The sequence below is a fragment of the Gekko japonicus genome, unplaced genomic scaffold, assembly GCF_001447785.1.
Source record: "Gekko japonicus isolate JY-2015 unplaced genomic scaffold, Gekko_japonicus_V1.1 scaffold3754, whole genome shotgun sequence".
In the NCBI taxonomy this organism is placed as follows: Eukaryota; Metazoa; Chordata; class Lepidosauria; order Squamata; family Gekkonidae; genus Gekko; species Gekko japonicus.
In genome coordinates this window covers 13,945-20,707 of record NW_015159822.1, presented here as the reverse complement: position 1 = coordinate 20,707, position 6,763 = coordinate 13,945, and positions in this window count along the sequence as shown.

Sequence of the window (6,763 nt, the reverse complement as noted above, 5' to 3'; positions counted from 1 at the left end):
GAGGTAATCCAGCCAGGTGCAAGTGGAGGAGTGGGGAATCAGATTAGAGTCCGCGCACTTAACCACTACACCAAACGTAGAACATAAATACTATGAAATCATCCGCAAACACAGGAAAGTGGAAGAATGGGCTTTAAGGTTATGTATAAATGATACCTTATCTCAGAGGTTGCCCTCAACCACCTAGACAGGTTGGAGCTGTAATAAATGATGGGATCCATTTTTGGCATTTGTTCAACACATAGATACTATGAAATCATCCACAAACACAGGAAAGCGGAAGAATGGGCTTTAAGGTTATGTATAAATGATACCTTATCTCAGAGGTTGCCCTCAACCACCTAGACAGGTTGGAGCTGTAATAAATGATGGGATCCATTTTTGGCATTTGTTCAACAGCCAAAGGGATACAATATGTGAAATCACAAAAGAAATAACACAAATTAGAATAGCAGGCGATCCCAGAACTGCAAACATTACTGCACACAGGAATACGTGGGAAGGGAAAGTGGCTGTTCATGAACGATGTATTAAAGCAAGAGTGTCAAACTAATTCGTTATGAGGGCCAGATTGGATAGAAATGAGACCTTGTGAGGCCGGGCCACGTGTGTCATAAAAGGTAATTGCCGGTAGCAGAGATATAAACTTTATAAAGGACACAGACACAAAGGGATTTTTTTTACTTAAAATAAAAACATGCTTAAAACATGAGCACTCTTGCAATATTTTGTTTATTTAACAGTGTCTGATAACTGACACCTCTCGCTCTGAATTACTGCATCAAAATGTCTGTGCTGTTGCAGTCTTGAGTGTGCTGTTCAGGTGTGTATCTGTAAGCCGCAAACCTACGGTGACGCAGCAGCAGCAGAACTGGAAGAGGAAGAGGAAGGAGAAGACAGCCAGTTCCACTGCGGGGCCTGAGAAAAGCCCTCCGGGGGCGTGATCCAGCCCCAGGGCCATATGTTTGACATCCTTGTATTAGAAACTGGCAACCTTTCATCTAGGGCTGCCAGGCCTCCTGCTATGGCAGAACACCATGTTGGCCACTGCCATCGTAGGGATTTTTAAAAACAACAGCATCAGTGGTGTTGCTGTGTCATTTTCAGGAACCCCCCCCCCAGAAGTGCCACAGGGTAGCCCTAGGAATTGCCCGAAACTCTATGGTTTTACTGTTTTACGGTTAGAAATAACACAAATTAGAATAGCAGGCGGTCCCAGAACTGTAAACATTACTGCACACAGGAATATGTGGGAAGGGAAAGTGTCTGTTCATGAACGATGTATTAAAGCAGAGGTGTCAAACTCATTTGTTATGAGGGCCAGATTGGACAGAAATGAGACCTTGTGAGGCCGGGCCACGTGTGTCATAAAAGGTAACGCCCGGTAGCGGAGATATAAACTTTATAAAGGACCCAAACACAAAGGTTTTTTTTTACTTAAAATAAAAACATACTCTTGCAATATTTTGTTTATTTAACAGTGTCTGATAACTGACACCTCTTGCTCTGAATTACTGCATCAAAATGTCTGTGCTGTTGCAGTCTTGAGTGTGCTGTTCAGGTGTGTATCTGTAAGCCGCAAACCTACGGTGACGCAGCAGCAGCAGAACTGGAAGAGGAAGAGGAAGGAGAAGACAGCCAGTTCCACTGCGGGGCCTGAGAAAAGCCCTCCGGGGGCGTGATCCAGCCCCAGGGCCATATGTTTGACATCCTTGTATTAGAAACTGGCAACCTTTCATCTAGGGCTGCCAGGCCTCCTGCTATGGCAGAACACCATGTTGGCCACTTCCATCGTAGGGATTTAAAAAAAAAAACAACAGCATCCGTGGCATTGCTGTGTCATTTTCAGGGGGGGAAACCACCAGAAGTGCCATTGGGTAGCCCTAGGAATTGCCTGAAACTCTATGGTTTTACTGTTTTACGGTTTCATCGTAGTGTTTCCAGCAATTCCTAGAGCTACCCTATGTTACTTCTGGGTTTCTCCCCGAAGAGATGTAGAGGCACTGCCAATGTTGTGTGCCCATGTCCCCACTCCCACTCCTCCCTCTGGAACATACTAGAACAAGACTACACCTAAAGAACACGTCAGAGAAGCAATTTTACACTGGATATAAGTGTTCAAAGTTGGGATCAAAAGTCATATATGTACTGGGATTAACAGAATACTGTGCATTATTCTTAAGAACGTAAGAGATGGCTGGGCACAGGTAAGACTACGGGACAAACTACATGAACTCACCACAACAACTGGAAACCCTACTGCAGTGGTGAGTTCCTGGTGGTCACTCTTGTATGAAAGTACAGTGATTCCGATCAGGACCATGGTACAAGAGGCCCCTGTCTTTCCCCACCCCCAACATTTTCAGGAGTAAAGATGGCTCAAGGACAGCAGGGGGTGCCGCCTGATAGACCTCCTGATGGCACCTGGTATTTTGGGTCACTGTGTGACAGAGTGTTGGACTGGATGGGCCATTGGCCTGATCCAACATGGCTTCTCTTATGTTCTTATGTCTGGGGCACTGATGCTCTGTATTCTTGGTGCTTGGGGGGCCACAGTGGGAGGTTTTCTGGAGTTCTGGTCCCACCGATGGACCTCCTGATGGCCCCTGGGTTTTGGCCACTGTGTGACACAGATTGTTGGACTGGATGGGCCATTGGCCTGATCCAACATGGCTTCCCTTATGTTCTGAGGACCCCCGGGCCACTTGGGCTCTTGACAACAACACAAGGGGGATGGGCCCTGCAGCGCGATCCCTACCTGCATCTTTACACAGAAGTAGCCACTGGGGGATTTGCAGCTGCACTACAGCTGTAGTCCCTGCAGTGAACTAGGGTAAAGCATAATGTGTCGTTTGGCCCACCTCCCTGTCCGTCGGGAGGATGTGAGCCGTCCCGCGAAGTCCATGCTGGCTCTCTTCAGGTTGCTTACCCTCGCTCAGACCCTTTTGATGGCACTTCTGGCTTGCCACAGAAAAGTGTCTAACAGCAGCAGTATCCATGTGCCCGGGACTGCTGCCAGTGCCCTCACAAGGAGTCCCACACCCTGCTGTAGGAAGGCGTATTTTATAGCTTTGGCCATGAATGCAAATGTTTTATATCCGCGCTGTTGAACGCTACAACCACACCGCCGCAAGAGCCGATAAGGCGTCTGTAACACGCAGAAAAGCGGCCGGCTAATAATTAACGTTTTGGATTTCTGTTTGATAAGGGGAGAAAAACCCTCCTTGTTCGTCTGCGTCACACGCCCTTAGAACTCAGGTCCCCGAGCCCCCGTTAGCAGACCGGCGTGTCTGCAATCCGCATCCTCCCGGCCGTTGCAGGATAGCGCCACCTCCGTGCGACGTGTTTCTAAATTTACACAGCACATTCCATTATTCAGGCGCTAAACAGTTTGAAGTGGCTGAGGGTTATATTTAGCAGGGAACCCAGCCTTCCAAACGGTACGCGAGGAAAATAATTAGCGAAAGACGCGGCACGGGGGCTGATGGCGGAGGAAGGTGCTCTCCTCTGTGGATCAGATCCAGGGGCATGTACAGGTCCCCCCCCCAAAATGACCAGGAATCTTCTCCGGTTCCACATGCCTTCCGGGCTTGGATGTGACATGAAAATGACCTTTGAAACAGAAGGAGCTTTGAAAGGCAGGGTGTGGCACGGCACTGAGGTCTGCCCTTCAGAGGAAGTGGTTGATCTCACGGGGCATGCCCAAGTCTACATGGACGCGCTTTGGGCCATTAAGATTTATTTTTACAGGAAAATCAAAGGTACATACAAGCCTTGGTCAGAAGGACAGAACACTGAGTTTTGAAGAAACCATGGCGGTGTACATTTGTCATCAAGGGGCAGCCAAATTGTAGCAACCGCATCGGGTTTACAAGGAAAAAGACGTTCAGAGGCGGTTGGCCATGGAGGGGTGACGGGAAAGAGGTTTATAAGATGATGCATGGGATAGAGCAGGCAGAGAAAGAAGTCCTTTTCTCCCTTTCTCACAATACAAAACTCATAGGCATTCCATGAAATTAATGAGCAGTAGGCTTAGAACAGATAAAAGGAAGTACTTCTTCACCCATAAGAACAGAAGAGAAGTCAATGTTGGATCGGGCCAATGGCCCATCCAGTGCAACACTCTGTCACACAGTGGCCAAAAATACCAGCTGCCATCAGGAGGTCCACCAGTGGGACCAGGACACTAGAAGCCCTCCCACTGTTGCCCCCCACAGGCACCAAGAATACAGAGCATCAGTTGCGCCAGAGTTCCTATCTATACCTCGTGGCTAATAGCCACTGATGGACTTCTGCTCCATATGCTTATCGAATTCCCACTTGAAGCTGTCCATGGTTGTAGCTGCCGCCACCTCCTGTGGCAGTGAATTCCATGTGTTCATCGCTCTTTGGGTGAAGAAGGACTTCCTTTTATCTGTTCTAACCCGACCGCTCTGCAATTTCATTGAGTGCCCAAGAGTGGTTGTATTCTGAGAAAAGTAGAAAAGTACTTCTTTCTCTACCTGCTCTATCCCATGTATAATCTTATAAACCTCACTCATGTCACCCCTCAGCCGTCGTTTCTCCAAGCTTTAACCTTTCTTCATAGGGAAAGTGTTCCAACCCTTTTATCGTTCTAGTTGCCCTTTTCTGCACTTCACCCAAAGAGTGATGAACACGTGGAATTCAGAAAGTGGTGGCAGCTACAGGCACAGACAGCTTCGAGAAGGGAATGGATAAACATATGGAGCAGAGGTCCATTAGTGGCTATTAGCCACAAGGTACAGATGGAACATTATGTCTGGTTATAAATCCAACCTCCTCCTCTTCCTCCTCCTCCTCCTCCTCCTCCTCCTCTATTCCTGATGACTTCAACTTTTTATAACATTTTTGCCTCTTGTAATGATTCCTTGGTTTTTTTTTGTGTGTGTCTCTTTAAAAGTTTGGTTGCATGGTTGTGGTAGATAGACTAGACTGGTTGAGAGAAGCAAGTGTGGTATGATTGGTGGTTGACAGAGAGGGGGAGGGGTTTGGGAAGTGAATCTGGGTGGATGAGTATGTGAGTCAGTCAGGAGTTTCAGTTACAAGTTGACAGTTGATGTATGTAGGCAGTTCTGTGTGGAAGCAGTTAGAAGATGACAGCTGAGGTTGTTCAGTGAGAAAGAGAGCTGAAAGCTGAGTGTATAGGAAAAAGCAAAGAAAAGTTTAAGTGAAGAAAAGTTAAAGGAAAGTCTGAGTGTCATAACAAACTGGAGTGAAACAGTGAACATATATGGCATTGAGATAAACAAGTGTTACAAAATTACATGAAAAGATCCCTGTCAGTGAGGGATAAGATTGTGTGTAATACCAAAGCAATTGTTCATCATTTACACAGTACTAGTTACATGGTACCACCCTCTTATTTAGTATTTATTTCAATAAATCCTCTTTTATCCAAGTTTATACCAGCTCTGAATGAAATACTTCCCAGGACCACATAGTTCCTCGTAAGCCTTGAACTTGGTCTACCAAACTAGTAAGAGCAACAGTAAAAGCATAAAGGTTTGGAAATCCTTAAAATTTCCTGGTGGCAGCAGAATATACCCAGTTAAACAAAATAAAGAACCCTTTTAAAGTGAAACTAGTCCTCCCCAATAAGGAGGACGTCACACCTCTCCCAGTGTCTCTTCTCATGACGATAGCCTCACTTTAGTCATTTTACCTTCCAGGGAGAGTTCAGGCTTGATTTGATCTAGAACCCACTGATTTGTCTTTTTGGCGGTCCGTGATCTCCGTAAAACATACTTCCCACACCACATTTCAAAGGAACCCACTCTCTTCCTGTCAGCTTTCACACCCATACACAGTAATGAAGAACATGATCACAGATTAAGTACCGAGACCGCCCGTTTCAAACTCCTTATGGTGCAGTCCTACGCAGACCGCAATAATTCTGCATAGGACTGCGCTATGGAGTTAAAGACATCAGCAAGCACCTTCATGGACACAGGCAGCTGCCTTAGGCTAAACCAGACCTTCAGTCCATCAAGATCACACTGGCAGCGGCTCTCCGGGGACCCAGGCGGAGGTCTTTCCCATCACCTACTGCTTGGTCCTTTTAACTGGAGATGCCGGTGATTGAACCTGGTAACTTGTACATGCCAAGCAGGTGCTCTGCTACCGAACTACAGCTCCACTTCATGGCTCTCCAAGGTCTCAGGTGGATGTCTTTACCATCACCTACTTCCTGGTCCTTTTTAAACCGGAGATGCCGGGGATTGAACCTGGGACCTTCTGCATGCCAAGCAGGTGCTCTGCTACTGAGCTACAGCCCCACTTCATGGCTCTCCAAGGTCTCAGGCGGATGTCTTTCCCATCACCCACTGCTTGGTCCTTTTAACTGGAGAGGCCTGGGATTGAACCTGGGACCTTCTGCATGCCAAGCAGATGCTTTGCTACTGAGCCATATCCTAGGGCTGCCAGCCTCCAGATGGGACCTGGGGAACTCCTGGAATTACAACTGATCTCCAGAGATCAGTTCCCCTGGAGAACACAGCCGCTTTGAAAGGTGGATTCTATGGCACTATACCCTGCTAAGGTCCTTCTCCTCCCTAAACCCCCCACCTCTCCAGACTCCATCCCCCCCCCCAAATTTCCAGGAATTTCTCAACCCAGAGTGGGAACCCAACCATATCCCCTCCAACTTTCCAAGTGTTTCACTCGCTGCTACAACTAAGTTTTCCAAGCCTGGAGGGAACTGGTTCAGTATTTGCTGCCCTCATCGTAGGTGGCATAGAAACCA